At 35.8% G+C, this 17,610-nt stretch overlaps 1 long non-coding RNA gene across 1 annotated transcript in view; it reads right to left on the reverse strand.

Moving 5' to 3' along the window:
• The window catches only part of LOC116151040 (uncharacterized), a 43,992-nt gene extending 26,598 nt beyond the window's left edge, over window positions 1–17,394 (reverse strand). The window contains exon 1 of the long non-coding RNA XR_004134828.2: window positions 17,329–17,394. This is a non-coding gene — a long non-coding RNA (uncharacterized LOC116151040). The remainder of the gene's footprint in view (window positions 1–17,328) is intronic.
• Between the last annotated feature and the right edge of the window lie 216 nt (window positions 17,395–17,610).

Below are 17,610 nucleotides of genomic sequence, written 5' to 3' on the forward strand. Positions count from 1 at the left end.
GAATTGACCTCAAAGATTATCCTCATATTGAATTAAATATTAACTTGGTTCTGCTTCATCATTTAATACACGACATTTATATTTCAAGATAGAAAATAACTTTTATTGATTTTAAAACTCTAATTACAATAGAGCTCCCTAACAATGTGTCCTTGAAACATGGTAATTACCCAGACACTCTTATCAAGCGTGAACTATATTACATTTGGACCCACTTAAAAATCATCCATTTGAAGTCATGCCCCTCTTATGTCACTCCTTATAAAAGAGAACTAGCATGAAAGAGTTAGTCTCCACATTCTCACCTCCCACTCTCAGACTTTTATTCCCTCTATTCTGGAAAGGTTCTTATCAAGGTCACCAGTAACCAACCTACTTAATAACAAGCTTATGATCAGTTTTCAGTCACCACCCTCCTTGACCTCTTAGCAACATTTCACATAGTTTAAGATACTGTCTTCCTTGAAATCTTTCCTTCACTTGGGTTTCCAGATTTTCCTCCTACCTCACTGGCTTGCTCCTTCTCAATTTCATTTGCTAACGCATCCTCCTCTTCCTGACCTCTGAGTAACACTGTTCTAGAGCGCAGTCTTTGTCCTTCTTTTTTACCCACACTCTATCCCTAGGTGATCTCATCCAGTCCTGTGACTTTGAAATAATATCTAGATGGTGATAACTCCAAAATTTACATCTCCTGCCCTGATCTCATTTCCAAATATCAGATTCATATATGAATTACTTGCTTGATATTTCTACTTTGATTAAGGAATATAACTTTTTTTTTTAACTGAAGTATAGTCAGTCTACAATGTTGTGTCAATTTCTGGTGTATAGGCAGTACTTCAGTCATATAGGAACATACATATATTCTTTTTTATATTCTTTTTCACCATAAGTTACTACAAGATATCAAATATAGTTCCCTGTGCTATACAGTATAAACTTGTTGCTTATCTATTTTATATATATATTAGTATCTGCAAATCTTCAACTCCCTATATGGATCTGCAAATCTCAAACTCAGCTATATGGCAATAAATTGGACAATTTAGAAGAAATGGACTAGTTTCTAAAAACATATAGTCCACCAAAACAGAATCAAGAAGAAATAGATCATTTGAACAGACCAATCACTAAAAGAGAAATAGAATCAGCAATAAAAAATCTCCCTGCAAACAAATGTCCAGGACTAGATGGCTTCACTGGGGAATTCTATCAGACATACAAAGAAGAGCTCATACCAATCCTTCTCAAAGTCTTCCAAAAGACTGAAGCAGAGGGAATACTCCCAAACTCATTCTACGAAGCCACCATCACCCTGATACCAAAGCCAAAGACACTATCAAAAAAGAAAGCTAGAGGCCAATATTAACATAGATGCAAAAATTCTCAACAAAATATTAGCAAACAGAATCCAACAACACAAAAAAAATCATACACCATGATCAAATTGGATTCATCCCAGGGACACAAGGATGGTTCAACATATGCAAATCAATCAGTGTGATACAACACATCAACAAGAGAAAGGACAAAAATCACATGATCATCTCAAAAGATGCAGAAAAAGCATTTGATAAAATTCAAATTCCTTCATCTGAGAATGTCTTTATTTCACCTTTATTTTTGAAGGATATTCTCTCTGAATGTAGAATTCTGGATTCACAGTTCTTTTCTTTCATCACTTTAAGTATGTTCTACTCCTTTTTTTCTGTCCACCGTGGTTTCTGATGAGAAATCCATTGTTATTTAAGTAATTGTTTTACTATAGGTTATGCATCATTTTTTCTCTGGCTGCTTTCAAGACTTTTCTTTGGCTTTGGTTTTTAGCAGTTTGAATATAATGTTTCTACATTTGAATTTTGGGGGGTTTATCCTGTTTGGGATTCATTTAGTTTCTTGAATTTGTAGGTCTTCTGTAGAACTAGGGAAATTTTTGTCTATTAGTTCTTCAACTGTTTTTCAGCAACACACACTTCCCACATTTCCTCTAGGATTCCAACATGAATGTTAGACATTTTATTGTAGTCTCACGGGTCCATTTGGCTCTATTTACTTTTTCAAATTTTTTTTCCTATTTGTTGCTGAGACTTGACAATTTCTGTTGCTGTATCTTTAAAAAGTTCACTAAATCTTTCCTCTGTCACCACTATTCTGCTTTTGAGTATATCAAATGAGGTTTTAAATTTTCTATTTTATTTTTCAGTCCTCAAATTTCCATTTGGTTCTTCTTCATATATTCTGCTTCTTTACATATACTTTTAATTTTAACTTGCATTTCAGCAGTGTGATTGCTCTTCATAGCATTTTGAATATAGCTGCTTTAAAGTCTGTCAGAAAATTCCATTATCTATGTCATCTTGTTGGTGATGGCTAATTGTCTTTTCCCACCACATGAGCTGACATTTCTGCTGAGTAATTTTGGATTGTTTCTTGGACATCTTAAGTATTATGAGATTGAGTCTTGTTTAAATTCTAAAAAGGGTGTTTATATTTTTTGTTTTAGTAGGTACTTGAATAGGTTTGGATATTTTTGTGCTAGCATGTACTTGTCCCAATTTGATCCAGGCTTCATGTTTTAACCTACCTTCTGTGAGCTGCGGTACCAATGTCAATTCAGTTGTTGAAGGCTTTGCAGGTTTTTTGGAACTGACCCTCATGTGCACCACCCAGTGGTCAGTTTGGTACCTGGGTGGAGGTCTGTCAGCTCAGTCTTTGGTATCTAGGATCAGATCCATGCATGTACAGATTGAGGGTGAATCTACGAATCCAAAAACAGCTTTACTGGGTCTCTTTATCAAGCTCCTCCCTCTCTATTATTGCCCTGGGCCTTTCTGGTTCCCTGGAGCTCTGGAAAAGGAGGCAGTTTTAATAATCATGCCAAGAGAACAAGCATAACTGGGACTATCACAGTAAACTGAGTCATATGGTTACTATATTAATAAAGAACATGGGACTGGGAAACAGCAGAGCTACTCTATAGCTAACAGGGAGAAAAGACCAGACTGACATGCCTTCTACCAGTCTTATATATTGGGTCATCTTATAAGATTTTATTTGAACAAGAAGTTTAATGGATCAACAAATTTGAAAATGATGAACACAAAGAAAGTCTTAACAATTTATCTATTTGCAGTTAAGAAGTATGAATAGCTTTTCGTGTATCTAAAATCCTTCGTGTATCTAAAATGCATTTTTTTGTACAAATGGAAAGAACATACAGTTATGTAATTTAGATATAGTACTTGCTTTAAACAAAATAAGGAGAAGAATGAATCCTTTGTAGTATGTTCTTGAGAAAATATATTCTATCTTGCTTTTTTGGTCTATATTCTAGTACAGAAATTAAAACATTTGTTGTGGAAATTTTTATTTATATTAAGATATCTACATAATTTATAAATGCTATTAAGATAAGTGTGCATTTGATAAAGAAATGAACAAAAATATATGGTAACATAAAATGTGAAAACTGTAAAAGAAAATATATATGACTATTGTGTTGGAAGCACTTTATTTTCTGTTTCTTGAGAAGAAATTCTTTGGCATAAAAGGAACTATAGGTATTACTGGTCCCAGTTTAAAAATTTCTCTAAATTACCTCCACTTAGTCACTGGGCCTCTAAGAGGGAATTCATATTATCCCAATCCAGATCATTATACTTGTTAATTTCTACTTTTTAGTAAGTTTTTTTCCAACGCTTTGAGCCTATTTTTACATCTTTATTATTTGGCTCTATTTCTATACTCTTAATCAAACAGAATTATAATCATTTTGTTCATTTATTTACTCATTCATTCATCCCACCTTTATTTATTTGTCATTTCCCACATGCAAGGTATTGTGCTGGGTGCCTGGGGCACAGTGCTGAACATGACAGACATAGACTCTACTCCGGAGTTTACAGACACTCAAGAAAAAGATCATTTGGAGATCTATCAGATATTAGAAAAGAACAGCAGTCTCACTTTCTCACATGGTGCAATGCACTGAACTGGACCACCTCCCTGCTGCACTCCTCCCATCTAACTGCACACTCCTCCTCAATCAACCTAGATTTGGAATCAGAAAGAATTCACTTGAGGCTGGCATCACCCATCCAGGGCCAGTGTGGTGGAACCATTCACAGCTAAAGTGGTAGACTCTGTTATATAAATCAAGTTCTAGAAGGATCAGATGCTGCTCAGCACTAGTTTATCACGATTATTGTTTTCCTTGGAATAAGAGTCATAGTAACAGGAAGAAAATGCTTTCCTCCTAAGATACTTGCCTTTGTTTTCAGAGGGCAAAAATGCTCGTGCTTTCTTTGGTGGGAGAAGCCTTCTTTTTAGGTAAGTAGTGAGGTTCTCACTGGTGGGGATGCTGAATTGAGGAGAGGAGGATGGAAAGACCTGCTTCTGTCACTCATCTCATGTAAGCAGAAACAGACCTCTTCTCTAAAGTAGTAGCTACCGGAGAAGGTAAGAAACAAGAAAGGGCTGAAGCAGGTAACATTTACCCTATATGAGAAACACATAATTTAAGTTTCCTGGGGATTCTAAAAAGATGATGGAACAATTATAGAAAGATAGAGGTGAGGCTAAAAAGAATATTCATCAGACCTCTTCCTAGTGAAGGAATGCAAGAATCTATTTCATTGAGGTCCAGAGAAGGTATACAACAAGTACATTGTTTTGTTTTGTCTCTTGCCTAAGTGCTTCTGCCACTCAAATCTTCCCTGCAGTCTGAGGGCACAACTCCGTTTCCAGTGATGGCAGTGGATCAACCCGTAACTGGCAATCAGATAACCTAAGGCAAGAGATATTAAGAGACATTTCCCTGGGGCTTGGATGGTGTTAGTTCTGAAAGTAGATGTTTACCACACATACCGTGGCACTACTGAGTGCTATACCTCTAGCGAAAGAGGCAGACACATATTCTTTAATTGTGTGTGTGTGTGTGTGTGTGTGTGTGTGTGTGTGTGTGTGTGTGTGTGTGTGTGTGAGAGCGAGAGAGCGAGAGAGCGAGGGAGGGAGAGGGAGAGTGAGAGAGAGTGAGAGTGAGAGCGAGCGAGCGAGCGAGCGATTGATTGATTGACTCATGGCTCAAGGCAAGGTGCCTGGGCCTAAGGGACTAATCTGCTCTCAAGCCATTTGGCAAGATGAAGTAGTTAGCTCATCATGAAGTTATGCCCAAATATGCAGCATGCTTCTTTATATTTGCTTTCACTTTCGGCCTCAGTACCCCTTTCTCTCACTTTTGATTCTTGAGATTGCATGCCTCTATAAAGTATTAGCCATAAACATTTGCCTTAGGATTTATTCTCTGTGGAATCCAGGCTAAATTAAGTTACACTTCAATGATGGCTAGAAATAGTTCCATGATCATGTTGATAGGTTTTTTTTTTTTAGGTCCCTGGAAAGAATTTATTTGGACTTGGTGACTAGACTGAATTTAAATACCTACTCTCACTTTTCATTTTTTGAAAATTGAGCCAACTCTCACATTATTGTTGCCCTGTCCTCACAGCCAATGTCTGTGTTTTTTAGTTAACAGTTACTGCAGGCTTACTATATGTTAGCCACCCTGTGTTAAGCACTTTGCTTGCATTATCTCATTTAATGCAGATAACAACCTTATGAGGTAGGTATTATTACTTCTGTTTTATGGATGATGATTAGGCTTCGTTAGGTCAAATAATTCACCCAAGGTCATTTGTCTAGGGTCACACGGCTGGTAAACAATAGAAGTCAGAGTTAAACCTCACTTCTGAATCCAGTCTGCACTCTTAATCACTGTGCCATACTACCTCTCTGGGATAGAAACTTCTCTCACTCTAGCATTTGGATCATAGTAAGCTTCCCTAGCTCTGTTGCCACTGTCACCAACCACTTGTATCACAGATCCTTCCTCCACTTCATCTCCTCACAGCTTTAACTGGCTCTGGAACGGTCACAAATTGAGGCTTAACATCACTCAGAACTGTCCTCACCCAAAATCTGAAACTCTGAATTTTCCCTTCTGACCACATCTCACTATCCTGCTACCTACCCAACCCATGTTTCTATCAGATATGTATTTTTCTCTATCATTAGAGCCCAACTCATCTTATTTAAAAATATCCCCTTTGGATCTATTTAGTTCACTTTCCCTTGGGCCCACCGTATGGATGTACCACCGCCCTGTTTCTCTCCTCCTGCTGCTGAGCTTCCGAAGGCTTTTTTAGGTTGAAAAGCCCAAATGTTTCATCAGCTGGGCCCTGAAGGCTTTTGAGTTATTCATTTGTCTTCAAAATATGTTTTTGTTTTTGTAATGATCGGGTAGTGTGTAAGATCTTCGAAATTTAGAGATGAAAGAATAAATTCTGTCTCCAAGTAGCTTACAAATAAGTAGAAAAATTCTATTTGGTTGTTGCCCTAGTCTTCTTTTAATAGTTGTGACTCAGTGTGGTTCAGAAAAACTTGAGGATTGGAGATAATGACTTTGTCATTACACTTGGTTCAAAAAGTGTTCCCACTTATACTAAGCCTAAATAGAGACTCTATTTCCCTTCACCATGGGTCGTGCCAGGATCATTCTGTTACCACTTCCTTAATTAATACTTTTAAACATAACTTTCCATTTCTCATGCTCTTCCTCCACCACACCAGGCATGGGGATTCCCCTCCGTAGGTGCTACCTGTTAACTGTACCAGGTCAGAATCTGGAAGATTAACAAGATGTATGAAGCATGGTGGAAAAGAGGAGAGTATAAAAGAGAGAGAAGAAATGTTCAGAGAGAAAGTATATGACACAGAAGAATAGAGAAGCCTGGAAGTCAAAATTATTTCATAAGGAGGGACTGTCAACTAGATTTTCCAACTAGGAGAGCATTGGAGATCTTTTCCCAAGCATGTTCAGTAGATTGGTAGAGGTACTAACTAGGTGGCAACGGCTTGGAAAGTAATGGGTTGAATTTGAGGTGTCCATGCTGCATAGAGAAGGAGGTTGAAAATACAGGTCTGGAATTTTACAAGATATTTGTATGGAACATAAAGATCTTGGAACCAACAATATGTAAGTATTAACTCATGGAAAATAGATAAAGTTTAGAAGAGTATCAAGATTGGGACTGTAGTGAAAAATAATGTTTAAGGCAAGAGTAAAGGGAGTTAAGCCTATAAAGGAGACTGATACAGAGTGGCTAGACAGGCAAGAAAATGACGTCATTCCATGGTAGAGAAGAGGTTTCAAAGGCAGAGTAAATGAAATTGTTAAATGTTGTAGGGAGGACATCAGACCCTTAAACATTTATTTAGTTTTAGCAACTGGAAGGGCACTGGGAACTCCTGCAAAGCTATTTCAGTAAAGAAGGGTTGTCATAGGTCAGACCATAATGTGTTGAGGAAGTGAATTCACTGAGTGGACAATACACTTTTAACTTTTTTTTTTTTTTTTTTCAGCCAAGAGAAGGAGAAAGGGGAGTATTGCCTAGAGGAAAATTCAGGTCCAAGAAAGAGATTACTGTTTTTCATTTGTTTGTCGTTTTAAAGAGAAACGATACAAATGGCCCTTTAGGGATCTAAATATTGTAGGGAGAAGTGAATTAATAAAGTAAGATCACTAAGGAAGAAAGGAAATATGAAATCCGTATCACAAGGGTTTAGACTAGATTGGAGAAGAGAAACAACTCATGAACAAAAGCTGGAGGGAAGAGGCAAGGTTGATACAGATGCAAGATAAGTGGATACATTAGTTGAGGAAGAAAGATAATGAAATTGTAGGAGACCATACCTTCTGGGTTCAATATCTTCTGTGGCAGTTGGGGAGTGGCCTGGAAGAGATGGCCTGCCTTGTCAACTCACTTCAATTTCTTGATAGCAAGTGTTCTATACATTTTAATTTTACATTTCCAAAAGTCTAAACTAAAGCTTCACCTTGCCTTTAAAAATCAGGAGAAACAAACCTTACTATGGCTATGAACTTTGGAGGAATATTAGCTGTATTAGGCTTAGAGACTCCCTTTGGCTAGGAATGGGACATGGGACTGTGATGAAGATTCAAGCTCGCAGGCTACTGGCATCAGAAAAGTCTGCCAACAAAGCTTTAACCTTAGGACTAAAGTTGAGATGTCGTTCAAGGCTGGAGAAGCTTGGCAAAAATAGAGGATGTGGGTGCTGGGAGTGTTATCATGGTAGCAGGATGCAGTTACCACAGTGGTTGAATAAGAAAGGTAAGTCTTTTCAGGAAAAAGCAAAAACCCAGTTAGCAAGACAGAACCAAAATTAGAACTGGTGACTTGATGGTGAGTATTCAAGTAGAACTTATTAAAAAAAAAGTTTGACTATACTGGTTCTCAATCATGGGATCATCTGAGGAGCTTTAAAAGCCACTGAAACCTGGATTTCACTCCTGGAAAGTCTAATCTAACTGGCCTGGGAAGAGGCCTGGACATCAGGGTTTTTATAAGCCTCCTTAGATAATTCCAATGGTTAGTGACACTGAGAACCATAACTCAAACTAGAATCTGTCCCAGAGGTGGAAATAAGACTGGAGGGAATCAGAGAGGTCTTAATGTTCCTGAAACTCTAAATTTACTGGATAAAAGTTAATTTCATTATTTCTCTGCATCCCTCCCTTCCCCCAGCTGCATATTCTCTGGCTTTCTATGAATCTTTAAATGACTTAGGCTCAAAAAAGTTATCTACTTCTAAGAGAAAGGTTGTAGCTTCAAATTCCTTCTCAGCCCTCTCTCCATCCAAGAACCCACAAATGATCATCTGTTACCTTTTCTTGTCTTATCCAGAATATTTCTTCTCTCCATTCCCACTGTGACCCATTCTACCTACAGCACAAGTAGTTCAAAACATGATGAACTATTATGGCATAAATTAATTATATCAATAGTTCCACATCTGGTCGCCCTGCCCTGCGGTGTTTATCCTCCAAGCAATTCAATATGTATCTTCCTGATACATGTGTCTTCAAATTTCTCAGCTAGCCTCAAGAGTTACACTACCTATTGAGAAAGCCTCACCTTCACATTCAAAGCCTTTGTAGTAGACTCTGTAGATGCCCCTTCCGACATACTCTCAGCTCGCTTGAGTTCACCCGAAGCTGCAGATGGAGACTGTCCCCGATCTGTTGTCAAATCTTCATCTTTGAGCTCCTGTGTTTCTATATCTGAGGGATTTCCCCAGCAACCTGGGAGTTTCACTTGATGTCTGTGGTAGCAACCCAGAAGCGTTGGTGGTGTAGTAACCATTACTCCTTAATCTTCAGCCAATGCGGAATCAGACTTTAAAGATAAATACCCTGGCTTCTCCTTCCTCCAGTAGAGTAATTCTGCACTGTGTTCCACATGGTTTACCAGGGAATTCCCTAAAGGGACTAAGCCCTCAATTGCCTACAGAGGTAATTTGCTCATCAATGAACCCCTTTGGGGGGCTTTTCTCCTGTCACTATTTCACTTTCTCATTTATTCTTCTTGAAATTAATTCCCAAACAAACCACTTGCATGCACTCAAGTCCTTGCCTCAGAGTCCAGTTTGAGGGGAATCCAGACTAAAACTGCCTTTTACTACATCTGACCCAAATTAACCTTAAACCCCTCCACACCAAACTAGACAACTTAAAATTCCCAGAGGGTTTTCTCATCCTCATCCATCATTCACATCATCCCCTTCCTTAGAAAATCCTTGCTGCCCATTAAAAGAGTATCCCCCTCCTCAAGACCCAGCTCACATTCAGCCTCCATGAAATTATGTCCAGTGTTCCCAAGATAAAAGAGATCTCTGGATTGTCTTAACTCTCATAGCTCTTTGTATAATGTATATTCCTCTCTTACTGGACACACACATGTACATAAATCATAAATGGAATCAAAATATAAATGTGCTGTTCAAACTGTGAATATAGGCTCAACTCAAAGCAAAGCTTTTCTCAGCTGTTTCAAACAAGCAGGTTTGAAGAAAAATGGATTTAAAACAAAACAAATACAAAGTATTATCTATTGTTCTGCAGATTCATAGACATGGTTTCTTTTCTTAAGAGAGAAAAAATAACAAAGATTGTAAACTGACTATACTTCAAAAAAATTTTTTTTAAATAACAAAGGCTACCATTATTACCAATAGACTTCATTGTATTCAGGGAAAAATTTATCTTTCTAAAACAAATACTACATTATAGATTGAACAGAGTTATTATAACTGCAATAGTTAATATGCTAACTAGTACAGGTGAATACCATTCTTATTCTACATTTTGGTAGATAATTCTGTATTTAATACATTTTAGATAGATTGGTAGAGAAATAAAACATGACTAAGACATGATTTGAAGGCATTCAATAAAGGCTAGGACATAACGTCACTAAATCTACGTGGAAACTCACTTTTCCTTTGTAAAAAAGAACATGGTTTTGTCTCTCGAGATTGATTATCCCTTAGTCTTTGGGAAAGCATTAAAATGACATACACACTTCCAGGTAGAGTTAAGATCAACATTTCTCTCTTTCTCGTCTTATAATATACTCAATCTTTTATGTAGTGCTCTCAAAGTTCTTTCTCAAATAGGATTCAGTCCAACAAATATTTATTGAGAGTCATCTATACAAGGCCTCATGCTAAGCAGTGAGGGGGTACAAATGTGAATATAATAAGATCCTGTCCCTCCAGGAGTTTGCAGATACCCTGGGCCAATTTATTTATGACTGAGGTTTATAGGAAATTAGCTCTTTACTAGTGTGAAAGATTTAAAAAACCATGGCATAGCTGCTGGAGGCAAAACTTGATTAACCCTCCCATTTTATGTCCCCTAAGAGTCAATGATCAAGACAGAGAGAAGGAGATCCTAAAGACTTTTACTTCCTACTTAGTTTTTAAAAGAGAATTTAAATTTAACCAAAAGAATAGAAATTTCTTTATCATTATGCTTTTGTACTAAAGAGTACCTTTAGAGACTTAATGTCATTTACAACTAAACAAGCTCTTAATTATATATGACATTCAGCAGATGGCTAGAATATATGCACTAAAATAGTGAAAATCTCTCTGAGACTGAAAAAAACTGTCTTGGATTAAACAGAAAGAGTAGCTCCGTTGTTAATCATGGTGGGAGGACAGATAATAGTTGCAAAATTAACAGGAGACACTGGTTCACTCAAGGCTATGCAACCAATTTCCCCATTGTTGCCTTGATTTGAATGTTTACTGCTTTCTTGGCAATAATGCTCCCAGGGACACTCTGCTATTTCTATCTACTACTAGGGATACCCAACTGTCCTTGAGTCATGATAATACCCAACCTTTACTTAATCCTTGCTTCCCCTGATCCCACCTCAGAAACACTAATCAGTTCAGAGCCGATCCCCACTTCGCTGGTGCCCTCCACTGAATCCTTCAACAGGAACCCAAATCTTCCAAATATGCCTTCATCCTTCCTCTTGTTGAGAGCAGCAATCCACAGTCTCTCTAAGGTGCACCCCTCTCACTTCACTGAGGCAATAAATATGATTTGGTCAGATGTTAGACTTGTCTCTGGTAATCTCTGGCTCATTAGGCTTCAGGAGCACATATGCATACATAGAATAACAAATATTTAAGCAACAACAACAATAACATACTTCAACATACTCTTCATAGTTGACCTGGGAGGTAAAACACTTATTTAAATTATTTTAAAACTGTGATTTATCCCTTGGAATGGACTTTATAAACAATTATATACCAACAAATTAGATAATCCAAATTAAATGAACAAATTCCTAGAAACACAAGCTACCAAATCTGACTCAGTAAGAATAGAAACTCTGAACAGACCTATAAACAAGTGAAGTTTGAATCAGTAAGCAAACAACTTCCAACAAAGAAAACTCTTGGACCAGATGGCTTCACTAATAAATTCTACCAAATGTTTAAATACCAATTAACACCAATCCTTCTCAAACTCTTTGAAAAAAACAGAAGATGATGGACTACTTACAATCTCATTTTATGAGTACTACCCTAATACCAAAATGATACAAAGACATCACAAAAAAAGAAAATTATAGGCCAATATCCTTTATGAATATAGATGTAAAAAACTTCAACAAAGTACTAGCATAATTAATTCAGCATCATGTTAAAAGGATTACACACCATGCCCAGTGAAACTTATCCCAGGAATGTAAGGGTGGTTCAACACATAAAAATCAATTAATATCATACATCATACTAAGAGACATGAAGGAAAAAAGATACATGATCACCTCGATGCAGAAAAAACATTTAACAAAATCTAGTAAACTTTTATGATTAAAACACACTCAACAAACTAGAATACCTCAGTCTGATAAACAGCACCTATGAAAACCCCATAGCTTACATAATAATGGTGAAAGGCTGAAAGCTTTTACTGTAAGGTCAGGAATAAGCCAAAGATGTTTGTTCTCACCATTTCTATTCAGTCGTGTACTGGAAGTTCTAACCAGGACAAGCAAGCAAGAAAAAGCAATGAAAGGTATCAAAACTGGGAAGAAATAAGTAAAATTATCTCTATCATATCTAAGATCATATCAATGAAATAATCTTATATACAGAAAACCATAAAGAATAATTTTTAAAAGTTATTTGTGCTAATAAACAAGTTCAGCAAACTTGGATACAAGATCAACATACAAAAATCAACTGTATCTCTATAAACTAGCAATGAACAATCTGAACACAAAATTAAGAAAACAATTTCATTTATAGTACATTACAGTACCAAAAAGGATCAAATACTTAGGCACAAATTTAACCAAAGAGATATGAGACTTACACAATGAAAACTATTATAAAACATTGTTGAAAGAAATTAAAGACCTAAATGAATGGAAAGACATCTGTGTTCATGGATTGGAAGATTTAATGTTAAGATAGCAATACTCTCCAAATTTATCTAAAGATTTAATGAAATCCATATAAAATTTCAATGCCTTTTTTTTTTTTTGCAGAAATTAACAAACGAATCCTAAAATTCATACGGAATTACACAAATAGCCAAAACAATCTGGAAAAAGAAGTACAAAGTTGGATGACTTCATATTTCTTGACTTCAAAATTTACTGCAAAGCTGTTATAACCAAAACAGTATAGTATTGGCATAAGAATAGCCATATGAATCAATGGAATAAAATTGTGATTTTAGGAATAAACTCTTACATATATGGTCAATTGATTTTCAACAAGGGTGCCAAGACCATTCAATGGTGAAATGACAGTCTTTTCAACAAATGGCATTGGGATAACTGGATATCCATGTGCAAAAAATGAATTTGTACTCCTATTTCATACCACATAAATAATTAATTCAGAGTAGATCAAATACCTTAATGTAAGAGCTAAAATTATAAAACTCTCTGAAGACATATATGTAAATGTTTATGACCCCTAGATTAGACAGTGGTTTCTTAAATGTGACAACCAAAGCATAAGCAACAGAAGGAAAAATAAATAAATTTGACTCCATCAAAAGTAAAACTTTTGTGTATCAAAGCGCCTGTCAGGAAAGTGAAAAAACGATTCACAAAATGGTAGAAAATATTTGCAAGAGATCAATATCTAGAACTCTTATTACTCAACTACAAAAATACAAACAACCCAATTAGAAAATGGGCAGACTCAAAAAGACATTTCTTCACAGAAGATACACAAATACCTGATCAATAAACACATGAAAAGATTCTCAGCAACACTAATCATTAGGAAAATGTAAATAAAAGCCACAGTGAAATACCACTTTACATCCACTAGGATGCTATAATTAAAAAAGAAAGAAACAGAAAATAAGAAAGGTTGGTGAGGATGTGTAACCCTCATAAATTACTGGTATTGTTAAAATGGTTTGGTGATTCCTCAAAAAGTTAAATATAGAATTATCATGTAACCTAGCAATTCCACTTCTAGGTATATAAAGAAGAGAAATGAAACCATATGTCCACACAAAAACTTGTACCTGAATGTTTATAGAAGCATTATTCATAATAGCCCCAAAACAGAAAAAGCCCAGTGTCCATCAACTGACAAAGAGACAGACAAATATGGTACACTCACATGAGATAAATTTGGCCATAAAAAGGAAAGAAATACTAATACATCCCACAGCATGGACGAACCTTGAAAACACTACGCTAAGTGAAATAAGCCACACACAAAAGGCCACATATTGTATAATTCCACTTATGTGAAATGTGCAGAATAGGCAAGTCCACAGATACAGAAAGCGGATTAGTGGTTGCTAAGGCTCTGCGGGAGACAGGAATATGGAGTGACTGCTTAATGAATGGGTAAGTATTTCTTTTTGAGATGATGAAATGTTCTGGAGTTAAGATAGTGGTGATGGTTGCACAGCACTATATGCATACTAAAAGGCACTGAATTGTACATAAAAATGGTTAAAATGGTGAATTTGTGTTATATGAATTGTGCATCAATAAAGTAAGCCTCTTTGAAGAGCATTTTTGATAGATTGTGAGTTGTTAGACCCAAATGAGAATTACTCTTATATTCTGGTGCTCAGAATAAGAACTCTACGTAAAAAGCACCTATTTCAAAATGCAATAAACATGTAACTCATACTTTTCATACTTTTACCAGAGTACATGGCTGTGCACAGTAATGGCTACTTTCCCCAGTCTTCCTTTTCAGCCAGATATGGCTTCGTGACTAAGTCCTGCTCCATGATACATAAAGAAAATGGTGGCATTTAGCTTCTTAATAAACATGTTTAGAGATATTTTACCACTTATTCCTTGTCTCATTCATCTTCCTGATGGCTGGAATGTGGATGTGATGGCTGTAGATGTATAAGTCATGTTGACTATAAGCAGTAGGCTCAGTCACAGTGGAGAAGGAAGATAGAAGGATGTTCATGATGGTTCTCAATGAACATGGAGATGCTTTAACAGCCATGAAGTTTCCATCCCCAGACTCACTGTAAATGAGATAGAAGTGAACATCTTTGTTGTTCAAGGTACTATTTTGGACTGAATGACTGATTGCCAGACAAACCTAACCTTATCCAGCTAGGGCTTTAATAAGAGACATGGGAGAGAGTGAAATGATCTGAACATTCCAAATGTTTTAAATAGAAATTTAAAAGTGAAAGGGATTACATACTTCAGAGAAGATATACCCAAGGAAGTAACATGACGCAAAGTCCTGATAGATATTCAGTAATTGCCATGGGAAGGAAGGGAAAAGTACCAAATGCTGTATTTAACCATAAGACAATATTTGACTGCTTTCTTCAGTACACATTCTCACTGAAGTTAATGAGAATTCTAAATTATGTCAACCAATATTATAATGGAAAGATATTCCAAAAGATAGAAATCCACTTTACTCAGATCAGATTTATTGCCTTTCAAAATGTGTGTGCGATTATTGCCAACATGTAGAAACCCACATTGAACAAATGCTCAATATCGCTAATTATCAGAGAAATGCAAATCAAAACTACAATGAGGTATCACCTCACACCAGTCAGAATGGCCATCATTCAAAAGTCCACAAATGATAAATGCTGGAGAGGGTGTGGAGAAAAGGGAACTGTCCTACATTGTTGGTGGAAATCTAGCTTGGTGTAGCCACTATGGAAAACAGTATGGAGACTCCTCAAAAAACTAAAAATAGATTTACTGTATGATCCAGCAATCCCACTGCTGGGCATATGTCCAGAGGGAACTCTAATTCAAAAAGACACATGCACCCCAATGTAGCACTATTTACAATAGGCAAGATATGGAAGTAACCTAAATATCCATTGACAGATGACTGGATAAAGAAGTTGTGGTATATATATACACAATGGAATACTACTCAGCAATAAAAAAGAATGAAATAATGACATTTGCAGCAACATGGATGGATCCAGGGAGTGTCATACTAAGTGGAGTAACTCAAAGACAAATATCATATGATGTCACTTAAATGCAGAATCTAAAAAAAATGATACAAATGAACTTATTTACAAAACAGAAAGCGACTCACAGACATAGAAAACAAACTTATGGTTACTTGTGGGAAAGGGGAATGGGGAAGGGATTAATTAGGAGTTTGGGATTAGCATATACAAACTACTATATATAAAATAAACAACAAGGTCCTCCTGTTTAGCATAGAAAACTATATTCAATATCTCATAATAGCTTATAATGAAAAATATGAAAAGGAATATGTATGTATAACTGAATCATTATGCTGTATATCAGAAAGTAACACATTGTAAAGTGATTATACACCCAGAAAAATAAATTAATTAATTAAAAAAAAAGAAGCTCAGTTAAAAAATGAAAAATAGTGGGAAAGTTATAAGGTACAAAAAAGGACAGGTATATCCAATCTCATTTATCAAAAAGGACATTGAATTAGATAATTAGCTGCACTACTCAAAGATTGTCAGACTGGAAAAATAACTAAACTCAACTACATGTTCTTTTTAATAAATTCATATAAAACATAAGGATTCTGAAAGGTTGAAAATAAAATAAAAAAATAAATTAGCATGCAAATACCAAATTCAGGAAAACCTATTACCTGTATTAATATTGCATCAAATAGGCTTTTAAAGAAAAGTCATTTTTCACTAAAAAAGGGTCATATCATTATAAGAAACAATGTATTCATGACAAGCCAAGACATGGAAGGAGCCTAAATGTCTCTTGACTAATTATTGGATAAAGAAGATGTGGTATATGTATGTAATGGAATACTAGTCAATCATAAAAAAGAATGAAATAATCTGCAGTAACATGGAGGAATAAACTGGGAGTTTGGGATTTGCAGACACTAACTACTATATATAAAATAGATCAATAACAAGGTCCTACTGTACAGCACAGGGAACTATATTCAATACCTTGTAATAGCTTATAATGAAAAAGAATGTGAAAAGGAATATATATATATATATATATATATATATATATATATATATATACACACACACACACAACTGAATCACTATTCTGTACACCAGAAATTAACACAAAATTATAAACTGACTATATCTCAATAATAATAAAAAAAGAAACCCACAAGCTACTATGATATGGGTATCAAGATAAAGCACTGAAAGAATCATCCAAAAAAAAAATCACATGCCTAAAGAAGGTGCTGCTCAGTCTGGTTAGAAATGTGAAAAATATTCTGTAATTCTGTTCTGTCAGATTATTTGTTGCAAGATATTCACTATAAAGTTTTTTTTTTAATGTCTACAAAGGGAAGGGAAGGGGGAGTGAGGTTTCCTTTTAAATAAATACAAACTGAAACTCATAAATTAAGATACAGAAAATGTACATTAGCTCAGCATCTCCATAAATAGTGATGGTATTGTCCACTTACCCACTTGTTACCTCTCACACTCTGTCCCAGCCACCTGTGTCTCTTCTCAGTTCTTTGCACATACCAAGATGTTTCCCATTTGAGGGCTTAGTTCCAGCTGTACCTTCCCCTGGCAAATTCCATGTACCCTTCCAGGCCTGACTTAAGTAAGACATCCAAAGAAAATATTTCCTGACATTCTTACATTCAGTGAAATAATCAACAGAAAATGCTTAGCACAGTACCTGTAATATATTCAGTGCTTAATAAAAATCTGTTGAATGAACAGATTGTTATTATTCA

This window comes from Camelus dromedarius, chromosome X, assembly GCF_036321535.1.
Source record: "Camelus dromedarius isolate mCamDro1 chromosome X, mCamDro1.pat, whole genome shotgun sequence".
NCBI lineage: Eukaryota > Metazoa > Chordata > Mammalia > Artiodactyla > Camelidae > Camelus > Camelus dromedarius.